Source organism: Mustela putorius, unplaced genomic scaffold (assembly GCF_011764305.1).
Source record: "Mustela putorius furo isolate JIRA1106 unplaced genomic scaffold, ASM1176430v1.1 tig00000095_pilon_pilon_pilon, whole genome shotgun sequence".
NCBI lineage: Eukaryota > Metazoa > Chordata > Mammalia > Carnivora > Mustelidae > Mustela > Mustela putorius.
In genome coordinates this window covers 11,609,550-11,632,438 of record NW_025421280.1, presented here as the reverse complement: position 1 = coordinate 11,632,438, position 22,889 = coordinate 11,609,550, and the positions used below count along the sequence as shown (strand labels likewise).

The 22,889-nt window shown below is 43.0% G+C and overlaps 1 protein-coding gene across 5 annotated transcripts in view; it reads left to right on the top strand.

Moving 5' to 3' along the window:
* PTPRG (protein tyrosine phosphatase receptor type G) overlaps positions 1-22,889 on the top strand; it is a 698,698-nt gene that overhangs the window by 92,640 nt on the left and 583,169 nt on the right. The gene's annotated exons all lie outside the window — the stretch shown is intronic.

The window sequence follows — 22,889 nt, the reverse complement described above, 5'->3', positions numbered from 1 at the left end:
ACAGCATTCATTCCGCAGCCCATGGATCAGGGTGTAATTTTGGCTTTCAAGTCTTAAACTTAAGAGATAGGGGGCACTTGGCTGGCTCCCAAGTGACTCAGTAGAGCAGGGCATTCTAGATCTTGAGGTCATGAGTTCAAGCCATATGTTGGGTATGGAGCCTACTGTATTTATTTATTTTAAAAAAAGATTTATTTATTTATTTGACAGACAGAGATCACAAGTAGGCAGAGAGGCAGGTAGAGAGAGAGAGAGAGGAAGAAGCAGGCTCCCCGCCGAGCAGAGAGCTCGATGCGGGACTTGGATCCCAGGACCCTGAAATCATAATCTGAGCTGAATGCAGAGGCTTAACCCACTGCACCACCCAGGCACCCCTAGAGCCTACTTTAGAAAGAAGGAAAGAAACAAACAAAGAAAGAAAAAAAAATAGATTTCTAAGGCTCTAGGTGTCATAGACAGTGATTCCTCTGATCTCTCTGGGTGAAGTAAATTGAAAACCTTCTGGAAAAGAGTCACCATCTAGAGGCCATTAAGAACATTTGTGATTTAATGGAAAGAGGTCAAAATATCAACATGAACCGTAGGTTGAAAGACATTGATTCCAGCCCTCCTGGAGGACGTTGAGGGGTTCAAGACTTCAGTGACGGAAATAACTGCCGATGGGGTGGAAACAGTAAGAGAACCAGAGTGAGAAGTGTGGCCTGAAGATGGAAGTGAATTGCTGCGATCAGGTGATAAAACTTTAACAGATGAGAAGGTACTTCTTATGGATGAATGAATAAAGTGGTTTCTTGAGATGGAGTCTTCTACTGTTGAAGATGCTGTGATGATTGTTGAAATGACACAAAGGATTTAGAAGATTACATAAATTCAGTTGCTAAAGCAGTGGCAGGTTTGAGAGGATTGACTCCAATTTTGAAAGAAGTCCTACTGTGGATAAAATGTTTATCAAACAGCATCACGTGCTAAAGAGAAATCTTTGGTGAAAGGAAGAGTCAATCTGTGCAGCCGTCTTTTTATTTTAAGCTTATTTTATCTTGTTATTTTAAGAAATTGGCCACAGTCACTCCAGCATTCAGCAGCTACCCCCCGATCAGTTCAGCAGGCATCAAGGATGAGGCAAGCCCCTGCAGCAGCCAAAATATTAAAACTTGCTGAAAGTTCAGATTTTTTAGCAATAAAATATTTTCTAGCTAAGGTGTATATACATTGTTCCCTTAGACATAATGGTGTTGCCCACTTACAGCACTACAGTGTGAGTGTAAACATTATATATGTGCTGGGTAATCAAATAATTAATTTGGCTCACTTTGTCGGAGTTATGGGTTTATTGCGGTGGGGTCTGGAATGGAACCCACCATATGTCTGAGGCATGCCAGTATTACATGTTCCTAGAGCATGTGCTCAGCATATAGTAGGTCCTTAAAAATACAGAATGAATGGATATTATTTCTAAAACATCTTAGTTAAGGGGCCTCTGGGTGGCTCAGTCAGTTAAGCATCTACTTCTGCTCAGGTCATGATCTTCGGGTCCTGGGATTGAGCCCTGCCTCAGGCTCCCTGATGAGAGGGAATCTGCTTGTCTCTCTCCCTTTGCCCCTCCCCCCACTCATAAGGATTCTCTCTCTCAAATAAATAAATAAAAATTCTTAAAAAAAAAAAAAAAGGAAACCCCTTAGTCAAGAGGGAATGTCAGTTATACTCCGTTTTTCTTAAGGGTGTATTCAGGTTGATCTGTGGTTACACAGCTTGGCCGTTTCACTCTTGAATGTTGATGTCATCTTTTTCATGAAAGGGTTTCCTTTCTTTTGAGTCTGTGTTATCCTGAACTTCCCTCACCGGATGCAAAAGACGAGGTGACACAGAATTGGCCTAGTCTCAGTGATTAGCAAAGGTAGAATTGAAATGCTTCTACAGTGCCCAGTTTACGTGTGAATCAGTAACAGCTAACTGTTCCACAAGGTCAGGGATGGCTTAGCTGGGTCATGTTCAGAATTCTTAAATATTGAAGACATTTTCCTTTTTTTTTTTTTTAAAGATTTTATTCATTCGACAGAGAGAGATCACAAGTAGGCAGAGAGGCAGGCAGAGAGAGAGGAGGAAGCAGGCTCCCCACCGAGCAGAGAGCCCGATGCGGGGCTCGATCCCAGGACCCTAGGATCACGACCCGAGCCGAAAGCAGAGGCTTTAACCCACTGAGCCACCCAGGCGCCCCAGACATTTTCCTTTATTTCTTGTTCTTTTCTTTCTGGTTTCATAGACTTTATCTTGTTTCTGCTTTTTTTTTTTTTTTGCTATTGTAAACAATGTTTTCCCCAGATATTATTTATAACCCACAGTATGCTTAGGTTCCCACCCAGGACAGAATAAAGGGGCACCTGGGTGGCTCAGTTGGTTGGGCGTCTGCCTTTGGCTCAGGTCATCATCGCGGGGGGCCAGGGATCGAGTTCTGTGTTGGGCTCCCTGGGGAGTCTGCTTCTCTCTCTGCCCCTCTCCTTGGCCGCGCTCTCATTCTCGTCTCTCTTTCTTTCTCCCTCCCTCAAATAGATAAATAAAATCTTAAAAAAAAAAAAAAAGCCTCCATCATGTCAATAAAGGAGGATTTATTATTTTTTTAAAAGATTTTATTTATTTATTTGACAGAGAGAGAGAGAGAGAGAGACAGTGAGAGAGGGAACGCAAGCAGGGGGAGTGGGAGAGGGAGAAGCAGGCTTCCCACCGAGCAGGAAGTCTGACGCAGGGTTCCATCTCAGGAATCATGACCCAAGCCAAAGGCAGGTGCTTAAGGACTGAGCCACCCAGGCATCCCAGGAGCATTTATTCTTAAAACAAACAAACAAACAAAACAAATACAGTGAATAAGATATCCCTGTCTTCAGGAAGCTTATTACATGCTTGCAGCAAAATCATTGCATGTATCTTTTTTTGTTTTTTGGAGGGGATTCCTTATGCCCTAGTGTTTTGTTTGTTTGCAATTTGTTTGAGAGAGGAAGTACAAGTCACCCTGGGGGGAGGGGCAAAGGGAGAGGAAAGAGAGAATCCCAAGCAAACTCCCTTCCCTGCTGGGTGCAGAGCCCATTGCACATGACCCCTGAGAGCATGCCCTGAGCTGAAATCAAGAGACATTGGCTCAACCCACTGAGCCACCGAGGCACCCTTGCCCTAGGGTTTTTTGAATGTTCTATTCTCTAGCCTTCCAACTCTTTTATTTTTATTTATTTGTTTTTTTAAAAGATTTTATTTATTAGAGAGAACACGTGTGGGAACACAGGCAGACAGCGTGGCAGGCAGAGGCAGGGGGAGAAGCAGGCTCCCTGCCGAGGAAGGAGGGAAGGACCCCAAGTCCCTCGATGTGGGACTTGATCTCAGAACCCTGGGATCATGGCCTGAGCCAAAGGCAGAGGCTTTAACCAACTGAGCCACCCAGGCGTCCCACCTTCCAACTCTTTTAGCTCAAAATGGAATCAATTGATTAAAAATGAAATGAATACAGGAGGCTTTAAAGTGGTTATTCACAGTGAGCAGTTGGATTTTCTGTGCTGTCCACGTGGCTGCTGAGCACTGTGCCGTCCTCCCTGTCCTTAGGTGGATCGATCGCAGGCATCAGCAGGGAGGAGGCCTGAGTTGTGCTTGTGGAGACGTGGGCGGCCAAGCAGCTGAGGTCCCCTCCGCCTGGCCTTGCTGCTGTTGGCGATGTAAGGGTGCACTTGAACTTGGTTACTGTGCTTTCTTGGGCACACATACTGGGTATGCACCCTGTGGGCAGACAGCTCTGTGAAGATGACGTGTGGGACGTGCAAGAGCTCCAGGCCCCAGGATGGGGGGTAAAGAGGACCTAATTTCCAGGGATTGCAAATGCTGCCAGAATAGGAATGTTCTAGCCTTGACCAGGCAGGTACCAATGGCTGTAGGTTTCGGATGGGTCACACTGCACATGGACTTTGTGAATCCAGATATCCTGACAAGATGGTGTCCCAAGAGAGTGACTAGGTGAGGTCCTAGAAGTAGGCATAGGGGTACGGGAGGCAGTGTGCTGTCATGACTAAGAGCTTAGATTGGCCCTGCAGCAAGGAAGCTAGCATCGCCATTAATTATTTTGTGTGCCCTCGGCAAAATTGGATGACAATATGAGCTCATTTCTCCATCTTCCGAATACGAGTCACATGCCGACCTTAGCCTGCTCCCCCATCCCCATTACACATGTGCTTTCACGTTTTTTCTTTTTTATCACTTATCACTTATCACTGAGGTAAGGTTTTCTGTTTTTAAAAGATTTTATTTATTTATTTGACAGAGAGAGAGATCACAAGTAGGCAGAAAGGCAGGCAGAGAGAGGGAAGCAGGCTCCCTGCTGAGCAGAGAGCCCGATGCGGGGCTCCGTCCCAGGACCCTGAGATCACGACCTGAGCCGAAAGCAGAAGCTTAACCCACTGAGCCACCAAGGCTCCCCAAGGGTTTGTTTTATTGTCTATTTCCCCAACTAAGTTGCTGATTCTTTGAGAGTCAGGGGTTTGATTCTTTCTTTTTTTTTTCCCACTGCTCTATTCCAGCAGCCAACACCTAAGCAATGAAATATCTTAAGAATGAAAAAGTGAGTTTCCTAGAGCCTGTGTACTGGAGTCTCATGGTCGTTATCTTGTGCTCTCTGGCCTGTATTTCTTTGCTGCAGCCTGGAAATGATCATCTCCAATTAAGAACTCAGTGTATGTTTTAGACATCATGGATTCTGCCATCATGCCCTTGGCACTTGACTTTTGAGTCTGTTTTCAGACCAAGAATGAGACACTTGTTCCCATGGCTTGCTTTGGAGGATGTCTTTGGGAATTGCTGCTGACAGCCTTCTACTAGGGAGCCTGAGCTCTACTGTGCTTTCTCCTGCCCCTGCCCCTGTTCCTTGTTTCCCTTTCTTTGATGGTGCTCGAGACCTGGCAGGGGCATCCGGGGGGCTCCTGCAGCCATAAAGACTTGCTGATCCCTGCTTTTAAGGGTCCTGAGCCATGGCCTGATGAACATCAAAGAAAGGAGGCTGGTTGCTTTTATTTTTTTAGTTCACAGCCGTCAGTTTGATTAGATGTTCTCAAGGCTTCATAGAGGCATATAGAATGTACGTTTGCTTTCCTCAACAAAGGCTATGATTGTGCAAGTCCAAACAGCGCCGCTCAGTTCAGTATTTTCTAGTTCAATTTTTGGTAGCTCTTGACGGACTCTATTCTGCTTCATTGGAGAAGAAGATGGTTTGATGGTGCCGTGTATGTTCTTTAAGTGAAAAAGCCTTTGCAGATGGTTTCTCCAGGCAGTAGGATATAGCAGGAAAGATAGCTAAAAAATGGGAGTCTGAATTCTGATTTTGAGCATTCACTACCCAGTATAGCTTAGGCAGACTTTTTTTTTTTTTTTTTTTTTAAACCTTGAGTGTCAAGTTCTTCCTCTATCCACAGTAGATTATGGACAGTAGATGTGGTATGGACAGTAGATTTAATTTTGAGTGTCATGGGTGATTCATAGATTGAGACTCCTTGGATCACTGTGTTGAGAAGGATTTGGAGTTCTGTAGGCTCATTGGTGAAGTGTCAGGATTGACTTAGGATTTCTGGTAGCCTATTGACCTAAACGGGGTGATACTGGTTTTCATTCCCAGATGGAATGTCAAGTTTCCTTTAAAAGTAAGTTAGTTTAATTGAAAGAATTGAGTTGGTTTTTTAAGAAAGAGTAAATTTGTATATAGAGGGCATGGCTTGGATATGGCAGAAACCATGAAGGTACAATGAGAAAGAACGAAATTCTGGAAACATGAAGCAGATGAATATTAAGCTGTCTGACAGGATCGCTGTGGGGATTTTCATGGTGGTGGAAGTTCATTGCAGTGTAGAGGTACTGAGTTGTGTTTAGCTTCTTTTTTGACTGGGAGGTAGATCTGAACCCAAAGCCTGCCCACGCTGTCTTGGAAAGAGGCTTTTTGTGTAGGACGTGAGCGGCACTATAGAATTTAAAAGAAAGTAGAGATTGCCTAATGTTTACATAACCAGTGGGAGGAGCTTCAGTTCCTTGTCCTTAAAATTGGGGCAGTAACCTTACCTGCTTCCTGGGATTGGTAGCAGGATTTTAAATGGGTCCATTCAGGAGACCCTCTAGAGCAGCAAACGGTTGAGTAATGTTGTTGGAAATCATAATTGTTGGACACCTGGAACCTTAAACACGTCATTAAACCTACTTGAATATTTTCCTCCTCATTTAAAAAACATGTGGTAGCTGGCCTTGCTGATTGCTGAGACCACTCAAGTCTGAAGTCTTATTATTATTTTTATGAAGGTTTGCCCCACCCTCCTTTAAAAAAAAAAAGAAGGAAGTTATTTCTGGATGGAAGAGTAGCAAATCTTGACTTTGATGAATATCTTATTTTCCCCCTAGTTTCTATATGCTCTTTCTTGTGCTTGTGTATATCTTATTTATCTGGGTGCCCGAGGCAGCTTAGAATATGTAAGCATTTATGCAACTGAATATTTCTTAGAATTATGGCATCTTTGGTGGATGACTCTTTTCTAGGCTGAGACATTGTATCAGGCTATAAATATCAGAAACACTAGAAATTAAAGAATGAGTTTATTTCATTTTTGTTTATAAATCCAACCCCTTTTATTTTCAGTGGGTGAATACTTTGTTTTAAAACTACCTTTTCTTTCTTTCTTTTTTTTTTTTTTTTACCCTGCAGCGTGAATAGACATAGATATTCATTTGTGAATAGATATTAACATTTTTATGTAAAGACTGCAGCCCTAGACGCATAAAATCCCAGTACCTATGAGCTAGTTTTGAAATGGGATTGTGGAAAAGAGAATATTGATTTAAGAACACTGATCTATCAAAACAAAACAAAACAAAATACCAGTCCCTTACAGTTTTTTTCCAAATATTGATCATTTAAATGATCTATCAAAACAAAACAAAACAATACCAGTCCCTTACAGTTTCTTTCCAAATATTGATCATTTAAATTTTAATAAGCACCAGGCCTAACACATCATCAAGTATGGTTTTCTTTTCTTGTTATTGTACACACATTGGTGTAGCTCACTTAGATCTGGTGAGCAGACCCATCGCTGTCCTCTGGTGAGGTGAGACCCTGAAGCGATCCCCTGGGGAAGGACCCTCCAGAAGAAGGTCAAGAGTTGCCCCAGGGGAAAGCTAGGCTTTCCTGGTACTGGCCCCTCCCTCACCAAATTCCCAAGGATTCAGCTACACTGCAGTGACAGGACCAATCCTGAGTGACTGTGAGGGCTCACACAGGTTGGCCAAGTACCTGTGTCTGCCAAGTACCTGTTCTCTACCAGGTGGGTAGAGCTGTTCCAAGCCCAGGTGGACTCCTTGTACCTTGTCCTTGGGGAGCTGGAGCACCGGAAGGATGAGGCCTTCGTGGGCGTGACTGAGTTGTGTGGAAGGAATGAATCCACCCTGGTTCAAACAAGCCCCTTGTGAACAAAGGATGTACGGGTGAGAGGGGATAGAGTTTCGTAGGAAATGGCCGTTCCTGGCGACCATCCCCTGAACCCTGCAACCTGCCTGTGGCCAAGCTCACTGGAGAGGCAGGAGCCTCTGCAGAGAAGGGTAGGACCTTCCCTGGAGTCATAGCCTTTGTCTGGAGCCTAGAAAAGAGGGGAGAAGTTGTTTACTTGGATTGTCCTAGTGAGACACCCTCCCACCAGGAGATTGTGGGAAGCCTGGGGCTCTGGGGGCTCTGGGGGCTGTGCCTGATTGCCAGTATGGAGGGCTCTGGAAGGTCCTTGTGAATAAAGGCCCCAGTGGGTGAAACCTTGGGGGGAAAGAAAAAAAAAAACATCTAAACTTCCCTTCTATGTCTAGATTTGCAGTTAATAAACCTGAGCTCTCTTTTCCTCCTATCTTGAATGGGATTATAAGGTAACAGTCTTCTTAAAGTCTGCCTACAGATTCTTTGATTCTTCTTTCAGGAGCTGGAGCTGCTGATAGAATTCTTTTATGGAGCCTGGGCCGGACTCAGTGACTCATTTCTAATGGACAGTATAAGATCAAAGTGTGATAACAACTTAAGCAAGTAGATGTCTGAAGAGACTTCCTCCTTTGGTTCACTCATTCTGGCAGAAGCCACCTGCAGTGGTGTAAGGATACTCAAGCCGCCCCCTGGGGAGGCCCACATGGTGAGGAATGGGGGTGGGGGCATCTGCCGGAAGCCATGTGAGTGACCTAGGAATTGTATCTTCCATCCTTCAGACCCTCAGATAACTATAGCCCATCTGATAACATTAAGGGAACCTTCAGGAGGAAGGCTGTGCCTGAATTCTTGACTCAACTGCTCAGGAATTCCTGACCCACAGAAGCTACGAGATAATCAGTGTTTGTTTTTAGAAGCACCTATGTTATGGGATAATTTGTTACACAGTTGTAGGTAGCTTATAAATAGGAAGAGTTCATCAGTCACTGAATCCCGAAGCAAATTCCTCTGTTGGCATACCCTTTGAATCGGGACCAACAATGTGGACACCCTCGGAAAGGTCTTTCTAGGAGCTGAAAGGGGAATGTTGTGGGGTTAAAATTGGTACTTTGCATGCGTAAGGAAGATCTGTGGCAGTAGCAATTTTTCAAGACCTCCCAACTAACACGTTTTCTTTCTTTTTTTTTTTTTTAATTTTAAAATTTTTTAATAAACATAAAATGTATTATTAGCCCCAGGGGTACAAGTCTGTGAATCACCAGGTTTACACACTTAACAGCACTCAACATAGCACATACCCTCCCCAATGCCCATAACCCCACCACCCTTTTCCTACCCCCCTCCCCCCGGCAACCCTCAGTTTGTTTTGTGACATTAAGAGTCTCTTATGGTTTGTTTCCCTCCCAATCCCATCTTGTTTCATTTATTCATTTCCTACCCGGCCCCCCCCCCCCCCCCCCGCCTTGCATCTCCACTTTCTCTTATCAGGGAGATCATATGATCCAACTAACACTTCTTTTATTTTATTTATTTATTTGACAGAGATCACAAGTAGGCAGAGAGAGAGGAGGAAGCAGGCTCCCCGGGGAGCAGAGAGCCCGATGCCGGGCTCGATCCCAGGACCCTGGAATCATGACCTGAGCTGAAGGCAGAGGCTTAACCCACTGAGCCACCCAGACGCCCCTCAACTAACACTTCTTTTTTTTTTTTTTTAAAGATTTTTATTTATTTATTTGATAGACAGAGAGACAGGCAGAGAGAGAGGAGGAAGCAGGCTCCCCACTGAGCAGACTATCAATGCTAAGTATTCTTAACCACACAAAGGTAGCACTGTTTTTATTGAATATATGGATTTATATTAGGTCACTTTATTGAAACAATCTTACTGACACAAATACTGTGGCGGTGCTCTCGGTCAGAAGAAGACAGATGAGGAGAGTGATGACGATCCATCAGTATCCAGAGCTCTATTCAAGGCCACCCCAGGGAGTCCAAGGAATGGAGCTTCCTGCTGGATAACTCCAACTCATGGCTGCAACATTAAATTCTTGGAAAGGAGAGGGGAGTGACATCAGCTAGATTACAAAGAGCACGTGGTGCTTTCCACTTAACTATGATCCAGATATGAAGCAAACTCCAACAGTTCACTTTCTGAATTTATTACCAACAACGGAGAGAACTGAACTACCCAGACTAATTCCACCAAAACAGAAAGAGCATGACCAGACTTCACATTCGCTCTTCAAGGATTTCACAAAATACGTGTCCACCTCCTGTAGGCCAGGCAATGTAGGACGTTTACAATCTTCAGCTCTTACAGTAGTAAGCTTGTAAGATAGGAATTAGTCATCCCCATTATACAGAACAGGATACTGAGACTCAAAAAAGATTCTCCTCTGCTCACAAATCACATGATAATGTTCATTCATTCACTCAAGAAACATCGACTGAAAACCTTCCACGTTCTACAACACCTTCAGAAGGGAATGACACATCCTGGCCTTAGTGGAAATGACAATCTTCTAAGTGGCAAAGCCAGATTTCACGTCCTGGCTCTTTCCCACGGTTTTGAAAACTAATTAAATGATCCCAACGGACTTGGAGATCAATCAGAAGCCAATTTCTGTATCCTGCACCTGCAGCACCTGCTTTGCCCTCCCTTTTCCACCTGCACTCCTGCAGATTAACAGTCATGGGAACCAAGTCACCATCAAGAAGTGCTAGTTGAGGGGCCCCTGGGTGGCTCAGTGGTTTAAGCCTCTACCTTCAGCTCAGGTCATGATCTCAGAGTCCTGGGATCAAGCCCAGCATCGGGCTCCCCGCTCAGTGGGGAGCCTGCTTCCTCCTCTCTCTCTGCCTGTCTCTCTGCCTACTTGTGATCCCTCTCTCTGTCAAATTTAAAAAAAAAAAAAAAAAAAAAAAAAAAAAGAAAAGGCATAATGGGAAGATAGTGAGTAGGGATTTTCTGTTTGAAGGGTTTATGAAGTTTAACCAATTGGGTGTACCCTATTTGTGTGTGTGTGTGTGTGTGTGTGTGTTTGGTACTTTTTTCAAATGGAGTTTTGTGAGAAATCCTAGTGCTACTATCAATATCACTCCTGTTTGAGTGGGGACTCTATGGGGGAAATTAGGATTTAACGTCCGTTTTTGTTCTGTTCCATATTGTTGCGCTGTGGTGGGTGAAATTGTGAAGAAAGGAAATCCTGTGTAGTCAGTGGGGGTCGTAATCTTGATCGTGTGAGTTCCTACCTTTCTACCATTTGGGACTTGAGACCTAGAAGAGGTACAAAATGAGGATCCAAAAAACACATTGTCTGGTCTTTTGCAATACCTGCCTCTCTGTGTTTATGTATGTCAATGAAATATTTTATTTTTTAAAAAACACAGTGTGTGGGGTGCCTGGGTGGCTCAGTGGGTTAAACCTCTGCCTTCGGCTCGGGTCATGATCCCAGGGTCCTGGGATCAAGCCCCACATCAGGCTGTGTGCTCAGCAGGGAGCCTGCTTCCCCTGCTCTGCCTGCCTCTCTGCCTACTTCTGCCTAACTTGTGATTTCTCTTTCTGTCAAATAAATAATCTTAAAAACAAAACAAAACAAAACACGGTGTGCCGATGAAGCTCTTTCCGTGGAAAATTGATAGGTGAATTTGAGAAGTACTGCAATTGGAAAGGACTAGGAGTCCGGCTCTTAGAGACTTACCTATCTTTTTGCCGTATGAAATGGCTAATTACACTGGGAACCAGAGACAGGTGGCTGTAGCATCTTACTTGGTAAATAAAGAATGATGTTAACCTCTCCAGAATGCTATTGAATTTGGGCAGAAAATCCTATAAAGGAGAAAGAGCTGTAGAGTGTAATAAACTCCCAGGTGCTCAATAAAACCCCTGTTCCACTTACGCTGGCTGGTCAAGATCAAGGGCGCCGCTGCCAGAGCTGTGGAAAGCTCCTTACCAGTGGGAAGGTGATGAGATTTCTCTCTCTCCTGCTATCCGTCTGAATTACTTCTGCGCCTGACGGAGACAGGGACTCGCTTTTGATAACAGTTCCAGACTTTGGATATCTTATATCCCTTAAGTTAAACCCACCAGTCTTTATTTGGCAAATAATTTCCACTTCTGGGGAGGGCATGTGGTCACTGTGACAAGCCTGTGTTCAGTTCTCTGCTGATACTTTGAGGCCATGGGACTGGGAGCCGGCCGCTCAGCGTTGGCGCTGTCTTTTCCTGGGTGAGCCAGTGGGCACAAGGAGGACCAGCTTTGCAGAGGTTGGGGAGCTGGAATCAAATGACACCCACAGTGTATCTGGCTGGTGGTTTTCCAGTTACTGGGTTTCTCTAGGTTTAAGGCGGTCAGTGCTCTCTCTTGTACACTGTGGGATGTTTAGTAGGATCTCTGATGCCACTAGCCTCCCCTGTACCCCCTGACCTGTGATTCTAAGGATGCCTCCAGACATATTTGCTCCCTGACTACTGATTAGAAAGGTACTTGATGCCTAATGTTAAATTTTTCCTTTGATTGAAAATGGTGTTGGAGGAAAATGGAATGGAGGAATGATTTCAATTTAATATTATCCATGATACTTAATTAAAAAATTATATCATGATTGTGTCCCCCTCTACCTTTTTTTTTTTAAACTCATTCATTGAATGAGTGATTTAAAAGGTGAAGCCGTGGAGTGCCTGGGTGGCTCAGTCATTTGAGTGGCCGACTCTTGATTTCAACTCAGGTAATGATTTGGGGATCGTGAGATCAAGCCCCATGTTGGGAAGATTCTTTCCCCCTGCTGTGTTTCTCTCAAAAAAAATAGATCTTTAAAGAAAAATGTTAAGCCTAGCCGTTGGCTTAAACCAGCATTAATTGCTTTAGGATAGACATGAAAACAATAGAATGGTCTCCTGAGACCAACAATTGTAATAGAAGAACTCAGATCCTAAGAGAGTAACAAATGAACTCAAAACTTAAATGTGTCCCCAGCAAGCTAAATTTGGATTGCACAAGTTACGTATTTGATTTATACTTTTAACCTCTGCAGACCTCTAAAAATGTCTATTTCTAAGGTGCATAAGCACTGACATAAGGTTGGGAGGAAATATCTTTCTAACTTTTCCTGTAAAGTCTGGTATCTTTGACATAAGCATACTAGAAATGAAAATATAAATATTTGGTTGTTGGATAATGATATTAGTCATATTAAAAATCATGCTCAAATCCAACTTATGGTACCTAGTATGTGCCAGCTACTGTTCTAAGTACGTTCCCTAGATTAATGTCACTTGCTTCACAGAACAATCCTATGAGCTCGGTAGGTCCTGTCATTACTATAGCGCTCTTTGCATTTTAGAAACAAGGAAACTGAAATGAAGAAGTTAACTAATAACTTGCCCAAAATTATCCAGCTAATAAGTGGCTACCTGGCTACTAGTTTTTAACCTCATTTTTGCTGATTCTAAGACTTGATCCATAAGACCAGGGAACATAGTCCAATAACAAAGCATCCAGCTCACTGTGTGTTTTTATAAATAAAGTTTTATTGGAATACAGCCATGTCTGCTACTGTTTATGGCTGTTTTCTTGCTAAAATGGTAGAGTTTGGTGGTTGCCACCAATGTATGGTTGGCCAGCCCTAAAATGTTTACCGTCTGGCCCACCCCTTCCAAGACCATTTTCATCCACATGTGTAATACAGAAAGCTTGCGTAGGAAAATAAAAATAATCATAAATCCTGTAGAATTTCAAGTATGATTTAGTTAACATTCATCTCCTAAGTTGAGAGCCCAAGTCCTTGGTGGTGTTCGTTCTCAGTCTTATAATGGATGTTAAGACATTTCTAGGACATTCCCTTCCTCAGGGTATTCTCAGATATTCTTTTTGAGAGGGGGAGAGGACCAGATAAAGCTAAACACATGAAAAATTGGAGATCGCATGGCAAAGTAGAGGGATATTTGTCAATGAGTATGCAGTTAAGGTGTGCAAAGATGGAAAAGGAATGTGGACAGTAATGCACTGCAAAGTGGGCTTTAACACCTTGCAAAATCTGAAAATAGCACTCTGAAAGTTTCCATTCTTCTTCCTGCTTTTCTGTTAACAGCTTCAGAATAGAAACTGACAGCACCCCCCCTCCCCCTTTTTTTTAAATGGAGAAAGAGCATGCAAGTGAGCTGTGAGGGGTGGATTGGTGGGGAGGGACAGTGGGAGAGGCAGAGAGAGAATCCCAAGTAGGCTCCACGCCCAGCACAGAGCCTGATGGGGGTCTTGATCCCACGTTTCAAAGATTGTGACCTGAGCTGAAGTCAAGAATCAGACATTTGACCAACTGAGCCACCCAGGTGCCCCTGACAGGCCCATTTTTGGAGAAAGCAAATGGCACCATGTTGGGGAGTGGGGAGGGGATAGAAAACAAGAAATGAATTCTTTGTGTCAATTCAGAAATTTTACAGATTTTACAAAAAGCGTTAGAGGGAATATATAGGACTTTAATGGGTTTTGTGGTTTTATCACTTTTTTCTTTTTGTGTTTTAAGGTTACTTTGTGAACATTACCCTCTGCTGAAAATTGTAGACCCTTCCTGAAGTTTAATGAGCTCTTGGAGTAAAATCATAACAAATGTGACTTTCCAGTACTTTCAAGAGATGATATTATTTTAGATTGAAAGTATGTTACACTAGGCTGTCATTTCCTAGGAGGATTCACTCCATCACATAGACTCCTCTTTGTCTGAAATTACTCTGAGCCTCAACATAAAGCTTTTCGGGCACACCTAATTCACAGAGTACTTAGTGTATAGTAGATCAATGGTAGCCTAGTTTTTAGACACACGCGAGTTTTTGAGGCCTGTGTCCTCCCCTGCCACACAAATCAGCCTTGCTGGAGACAGACAGACACAGATCGAGAAGGGATCGTGGCATGCCCTGGCATCTCCAACGGCTGGCTGGACGATACGAGGAGATGGCATGTGGGACCCGGAGGGAGCTCTCCGTCAATGAAGGTAGACTTCAATGTATGCAGTGTGGTGGGGCTGCTCCTTTTGGGGAAGAAGATGCTTGTAGAGAGGTTACAGCCTCAGTTCTGGAGTTCAGCCAACCTAGATTTCTGTCTAAACCCTGCCTCACTGGCCATTTGATGTTGGACAACTTGATTCAACCTCTTTGAATATCAGTTTGTATTTTAATCCCCTGAGGCTGCTCTAACAAAAACCCCAGAACCTGGGTGGCCCATAAACAAATTAATTTCTCCTAGTTGCAGGGACCAGGGGATATAAGATCAACGTGTCTGCACAGGCAGTGTCTGAGGAGGTCTCTGGACCACTTTCTGGTTCATAGTGTCTCACCGAGTTCTCACAGAGTGGAAGGGACAGGCCAGCGCTCTGGGGTCCCTTATTAAGGGCAATAATCTCAGTCAGTCAGTCATGAGGGTTCTGCCCCCCCCCAGACCTCTACCTCCCTGCTGCCCCACCTCTTAATACATTGTCTCACCTTGGGGGTTAGGATTTCAGCCCAAAAATTTGGGAGAGGGGGATACACATATTCAGACCATTGCCGTCTCCCATGTCTCTTTGATGGGACTAAATACCTATACATAAGGTCTTGGGAAGGTGGTGGAAAGCTCACCACTGGGCTTGGTATGCAGTAAATGCTCTGTAAGGGTTCATGTTTCTTTGGTTGAATCTCAGTGGATTGAGTTGCTTTGGGACTCAGGATGTAGGTTAGTGGCTACTGTTGAGCACCTTGCCTGGTTTTGTGTTATGTTTGTTTAAACTATGTTCCAAAGCACTGTGGCCTTGTAATCAGTGTTCAAAATGGCATTATCTGCCGCCATATTGATCAGCTCCACATCTCTTACTTGCTTATCTCTGCTTTGCATATGGTGAAATTCCAAAGCTGGACCTAGAGGAGAGCCACTGAACTCATTAACCTCTCTGACATGAAATGCAAACCTTCCAGAAGGGAACCAGCTCTGGGAGGCAGAGTGTTTAAAGTCTCTTTCAGCAGAGTGTTTAAAGTCTCTTTCAGCCCCCACTGATTTTTTTCTGAGGCCTGGTCAGAGGTATTTGTATTAGTGCAAGTTTTCACAACATGGAGGGATTTGGCTTTTTTGCGCGTGTTTGTGTTGTGGTCATTGAAATCTCAGCCCTCTCCAAGCTTGTTCTAACTTGGGGGAAGATGTGAAGTAGAAACTTCATAAAACTGGAAGAATCCAGCCAGGTAAGGCTTACATTGGCATTGGTTTGATAACATGATTCAATTGAAAACATGATGGATTGTGGTTTAATTATTCTGCTTCAGGTCTTAGGAGTTCCCCCAACATAGGGTAAGGTGAATGCTTTGCAGAGAAACTGTTTCTTGCAGTTCCTCATATTTTGGAGGCTGAAAAGTTATGTTATCGCTACAAGTAAAACAAAGATTGTCCCTGCAGGGAAAGCCAGTGTTTTGTGCTTTCTGAAAGTAATTGAAATTTCTGTGGATTAACAGGTCGCCTAAGGTTTTTGCCAGACCTCTGGCTTATGGGTTTTTTTTTTTTGTTTTGTTTTGTTTTTTGGTTTTTTTTAGGTTAAATAACCAAGAACTTGAGTGGTCTCATGGGATAAAATACCAGATTGAGTCTTTACCAAGTTGGCCTCCCATTGTGATCTGTCAGTCTGCAAAGTGAGGGTACTTCATTATAGATGTTACTGTAATTCAGTGCTATGACTGAGTGCGAACTCAGCCTTAGGCATCAGACTAACTAAAAGAATATATCCCTGTGTGTTCTTCTATTTAAATATGTACTGTGAGCAACTCTTGATTGGATGGGAGAGTTGGAATAAGGAGTATGTAAATTTCCTAGGTTAGGATGTAGTAGGAGGGGCACCTGGGTGGCTCAGTCCCTGAAGCTTTTGACTCTTGATTTCAGCTCAGGTCATGATCTCAGACTCCTGGGATCAAGCCCGGAGTCGGGTTTCTGCTTGTCTCCCTCTCTTTCTGTTCTTCTCCCTCACTTGCTTGTGTACGTTCTCACAAATAAATAAATCTTTAAAAAAGAAAAAAAAAGTAGTAGGAAAAAGAAACATGATTCTGTGCGTGAGAAAAATCCCGTTAAGCATCTCTGAGATAGACATGCAAATGTTGACTTCAGTAGAAAGAACTGGATACTGATCTTCTTTCCTTTCTCTCATTTTTGGGTTTTATTATTACCTAATGTATTTAAAGCCATATTGGAATCCCATACTGTATTTTTATTTTAAATATTGGGCATGGGGGTAGGAGGAGAAGATCTCATAATTCTCCAGAAAGTGTTATGTGCTTCTGGATTCTGTTTATTTAGCAAATGTTATCGAGCACCTGCTTGTGGTTAAAAATGAATTCAAAATAACTTTATCTTGACCTTTCGTTTTTGCAATTGTTATGGCACCTTATGAGGTAGCTGGAGAAGTCCTGGAATGTCTTTCAAACTCTGAATGGGAATTATGTTTAGAAGTCGTGAGCTAGTGTCACTAGGTGATAATTCCCCTCTGTGTGAATGTCATGGTTACAGTCTGCTTTTTTGCCTCTAAAAGAACAATTATATTCAAGAAATTTCCTAGTGCATTTAAAAACAGCTGGGTGAAAGTCATTTTAAATCCCCAAATCCAACACATTAGTTCTTTTATGCATTTAATTAAGCAGAAGTTAAAATAAATTAGAACAGAAGACATTCAGTGCTGATTGTTGAATCAACAAAGCAAGAAACAGCCTAGCATTACCCAACCACAGATGTCTGTCACTCAGCACTGTTGCCCTATAAATTTGCATCAACTCTTAACATTTTTTGAATAATGATTTCTTTTCTAGTAAAAATGGGCACGTGATGTATAGCAAGCAATGTTCTTTGTACAGACTTCTGCATGCGCGTGTGCATGTGTGTGTGTGTAAATTTTTCTTATATTAACTTTACATTGCTGGCTTGGATCATATTTTGGGGAGGGAGGAGACTAGCTTAGATTGGTAAAGTTTAGGAAAATATAGAAAACAGAAAAAAAATTGGCAGTAAATGTGGATATTAATGGAAGTGAATCTGGAGATTGTTTCATTTTTAGGACTAACATATTCTTAAGGACAGAATGAATATGAGTTTAATTTGTCTTTATAATGTGAGTAATATGTGTCTGGTTCATTGCAGAAATAGTTAATTAAAAGCACATCAGCCAGAAACTTAGCTATATATAGTCTGATCATCCATAGGTATTTCTATTATCATTGGAGTTTATGGATTTTTTCATGGTATGTATATATTTTTGCTTTTTTAAAATAACAGTATTTTTAAAAAAGATATTATTTACTTTAGAGGGAGAGAGAGAGAGCACAAGCAGGAAGGAGGGGTAAGAGAGAAGCAGACTCCCTGCTGAGCAGGGAGCTGGACGTGGGGTTGGATCCCAGGACCCTGACATCATAACCTGAGCCGAAGGCAGGTGCTGAACCAACTGAGCCACCCAGGCGCCCCTATAGCAGTATGTTTTATAGGCAATCTTACGTTGTCTTTTTCTTGTTTGATAGAATATCATGATTGATGTGGTGTCCAGGGTTGGCATCCAAATAATCCTGAGAAGAAGTGAGGGTATGGCTGGAATTTCAACTGAAACAAAATTTCACCACACATTGTGGATACTTTTTATAGCTGGGTAACAGGTATATTAGGGTTGACTGTATTCTGGCTTTTGCATACATTTTGAATTTCCCTTAATAAAACATTTATGTCTGTATTTGTCATTTAGTCCTAAACATCTCCCCAGGTTTACAGATGAACATTGCTTTCATCATTTTTATGAGCCCCGTGTCATGCAATTGTAGCATGGACTGTTAACTGGGAGCATAGTCGTGATTTAACCATTACCTTCATGTTAGAGCTCAGTTTCTTAGACCATTCTTGTAAGTGGATTCAAACTTGTTTGATCATTTTCTTAAGGATTTCTTGGTTACGTTTTATTTGTTTTTCATTACTCAATAAAGAATCTTGAATTACTGAGGAGAGGAGAACCAGAAATCTGTATTTAGCAGTTAGTAAAGTTTGTGAAATCAGTACATTCTCTGAAAGCGTAGTTGTAAACAGATGAATCTTATAATTTCTCTCCCCCCCCCACACACAGTAGTCCACAAAATAATTTTTAATGCCTGATGTATTGGTGCCTTGATACATTATAAGACACGATGCAATTTCCCTTGACTTTTTTTTTTTAAGATTTTATTTATTTTTTAAAGATTTTATTATTTGACAAACAGAGATCACAAGTAGGCAGAGAGCAGGCAGAGAGAGAGAGGGGGAAAGCAGGCTCCCCACTGAGCAGAGAGCCCGATGCGGGGCTCGATCATAACCTGAGCCAAAGGCAGAGGCTTTAACCCACTGAGCCACCCAGGTGCCCCTCCCTTGACGTTTTTGAAGACGTCTTTTGGATACATGGGAATTGCCTAATTCACATGTCATTTCTCAGATGAGGGCTATTCTAGGTCTTCCCCTGGCCAGGGTGCTGAGGGGCCAGACAGAATAGAGACTGGGTAACTATGGGATCATGGACCAGCAGTTTCTTTCTTACCTGATTCTGTAGTTAGTTAGATTGAGAGTCCTGAGTGAAGAGTATTAGCCTGTTCTGTGAGCCTCAAGTCAATTTGGGTAAGTTAATTTTGGGTTAATTTAATAGCAATTGCTATCTCTCTTTTTTCTTTTTAAGATTTTATTTGACAAGGAGAGAGACAATGAGAGAGGGAAAACAAGGAGGGGGAGTGGGAGAGGGAGAAGCAGGCTTCCCGCGGAGCAGGGAGTGGGACGTGGGGCTCCATCTGAGGACCCTGGGACCATGACCTGAGCCAAGGGCAACTGAGCTCTCAAATCACTATCTCTTGTTTGAGCTTAAGTGTAGGGCAGGTTCTGTGTAATACTTGGTACCCAGTTTATGCAACTCTATCTTGAGAGCAGCAGGTGGAGGCAGTTTCTTTTATTCTCCCCCATTTTGCACGTGCGGAAAGGAGCCCTACAGAGAAGCGTGCTCAGAGAAGATCATACTTCTAGATAGTTTTGGACACTAGTCAACTGATTTAGGAGCTTGGCCCAAGATCCAAATGGATGTGGTGAATTTTTGGTAGATGTGTATTTACTTAATAATTATAATGTATGGCAATGGAAAGCCTTAGAATATAGGCCAGGAATTAAAATCTGCCCATTGGTTATGTGTCTTAAAGATTCTTTTCTAGGTGTGCCTCAGTGGCTTAATTTTACCGACTTTCCATTTTCAGCTCTCTTGCTTTGATTTGGAATAAAACAAATTGCTAACGTGTGGGTTCCCATAGTGGTAAAGTGGCTTGTTTATTTGATATATAGGCTTTTAAAGTTGGCAGTTCCTGAAAATTGGAAGCCCCCTTTGATGTGGAATACCTAGAGCATGAGTCACTTAGAAAGAGTGTCTTGATTTGTGGGCTGTGGCCTGTGGGTGGGACAGGGAAGTGATTGGTAAGTGTTTTTGAAAGGTAGCTTCTGTACAGTGCTTTCTTGTGGATTACAATTTATGAAATCCTTTCGGGAAGTGCAGTACCCAGAGGTACAGGCATCTGGTTTGGAAACACAGCAGGTTGTGTGCAACCTGAGCAGAGTCTCGATGTGGAGTAGAGATTAGGATGCTTTATCATCATTAGTCCAAGGGTGCAGGCCAGCCAGTAAGGAGGGGGCTGTGGGAGCAGTGAGCACGCCCCACTCAGCAGTTTCCCGTTGCAACCTCATGAGCAAGCCAGAGGCATGGGTGCAGATGCCCTCCCCATGCCAAGGAAATGGATGATGAAGGTGAAATAGATTGTCTCTTTGAAAGACAATGGAAAACCAGCAGCTGCAGAAATGATTCAGAATACCTGAAGGGGTAGCCTGGTGAATTTTAAGAACTGAAGGAAAGGGATAGATAGTCATGTTTGGGCCAGGGAAGAAAGCCTTCCAACGTGTGTTTTAAAATGTCTGCATAGTGGTCTAGTCATTATAGATTAAGTTACCTGAATACATGAAGTGCGAGTTCAAGAATAGGGAGGACTCAGGTGGGATTGGAATTGGGATTGGAATTATCAGATATAACCTGATAGTTTTTTTTCTCATCTTGCCCCCCCCCCCTTTTTTTTTAAAGATTTTATTTATTTATTTGAGAAAGACGGAGATAGAGAAAGTATGAGAGGGAAGGAGAAGCAGGCTCTCTGTTGAGCAAGGACCCTCATTTGGGACTTGATCACAGGATCCTGGGATCATGACCTAAGTCAAGGGCAGATGCTTAATCAAGTGAGCTACCCAGGTGCCCCTCATATCCTTTAATGGGGGAGAAATGATTTATTTATATATTTGAGAGAGAGAGAGAGAGAGAGAGAGAGAGCGCTTGAGCCGGGGGTGGGGCCGAGGAAGAGAGAAAAAATCTCAAGTAGACTCCCCACTGAGTGTGGAGACCAACTGAGCGCTCTCCCAGGACCCCCAGATCATGACCTCAGCCGAAATTAAGAATTGGGTGGCTGAGCCACCCAGGCACCCGTTTTATCTCCCCTTTTAATTGGAAAAAAGTGAATTCCATTGTAACTTTTCCCTCTGTCTTCAAATCTTTGATCTCTCCAGCTTGGAGCATCTCAGATAAGATGGCCGCCTCCATGATAAAATGTTGAGTGGTTGAGAGCCTCAAGTGAATTTCCATCCTGGCTTCCAGGTTTCTCAGCTTGGCATTCCACGTTTTTAGAACAGCATTATCTGAGTTATTTCACAATCCTGTTGTAACCATGTCCCATTTTGATAAGTATTAAAAACAACCCCCAAACTCGTCCACTTTCTGTTGGACTGAAAGCTTCTTTTTGTTCTCTAGAAGTAAATGCCCACTGTAACATCCAATATGTTCTTTTAGATTGGATTCCCACCCCTGAAGTTTGGGATGCCTCTGAATGCCCACCGTTATTAAAGATCTCTGTGTTAGGTAATTTTTTTTTCTTCCTCATAAACTTCTCAGGAAGAATGTTATTTGTTTTTGTTTCCTTAAGTGAGACCGTAATCCCTAAGTTAAGTTTGTATGAGTAGGAGAAGGAGGGAATATTCATGAAGACACCAGCTTGATGTGATAGGAAAGACAGATAGAAACACTGGAAGACCGTGCCACAGTCAAACCGGATAGTTTGGAAAAGCTTGCAGCCTCAGGGATGAATGTATATACATAGCCCCAAATGGTACATTAATTGATTTTGATTATATGACTCCAAAGCTTGAGGATTTCAAACTGTTTTCAAACTAATGGCCGTCACATTTGGCAAGGAGCCCAACTGTGTCTTGGGTTCATTATAAAAGGAGATCTTGACAGCTCATCAGGAGGACAGAATGCCTGCTAGGTTTTTGAGTAGTTGCTCAGTTTCAGAGGAACTTGTAGTTTTTCCTTAAATGGTGCTAGAAATTTAGGGCCCTTAACACCTGCCAGGCCAGAGTGACTCTGGTGAGCTCTCTCAGAACCTTAACAGTGTGATCTTAAAGTCTCATTAGATTCCAGCTACTAAAACCTCTGATGGTCAGAGGTTTGCACAGTTTAATGGAATTCGATGAGAAGTTAAGGATTTTCCCAGGAGAAGTAAAATCCGTGACATTTTGCCCCCTTCAACTTGTCCCACTTTTTCTCAACTGTCCCGCTCCTGGAATTTTTTCCCTTTCTCAATTTCAGTTGTCCCCTTAAGCAAATTACTAATTAGACATTAAAATTGTGCAGCCTCTCACTCCCAAAGCAAAACTGATGAACACAGCAAACCAAAGCATTTGGGGCAGAAAAGAACAAAGACAAATGTGCCGCAGAGATTTGAAGCTGGAGCCAACATCAGTAACCTGAACAGGGTGGCTGTATGTCCTGTTAACCCCAGCTTGTCCTAGTGTCATTGTTAGTAGTGCCCTCTTCATGCTCAGAAGTGTCCCATGTTAGACAGTTAATTCTGAGGTCACCTTGCCACATGGGGGTGAGTGGGGGTGAGTGAAGTGTAGTGGTGGGGGAGTTGTAATGAGTGACAGGCCCTCATCTTGGGGGTGACTGGTACTCTGATCCACCAGCGGTACTTTGGGTGGATGTGTCCCCACTGTTGTCCCAACTGAGTCTCAGATCTCAAGCTGGAAATCTCCCCGCCCCCCCATTTTTTTTTTTTTAAAGATTTTATTTATTTTATTTGACAGAGATTACAAGTAGGCAGAGAGGCAGGCAGAGAGAGAGAGAGAGGAGGAAGCAGGCTCCCTGCTGAGCAGAGAGCCCGATGCGGGGCTCGATCCCAGAACCCTGGGATCATACCTGAGCAGAAGGCAGAGGCTTTAACCCACTGAGCCACCCAGGCACCCCTCAAGCTGGAAATCTTGACTGTTAGGTGACTGTCCCAGTTTTTAAACATTGGCAGTTATTCAGCTTTATAATAAACACTGTGGGACAAGCAAAATATGTGGTGAGTAATC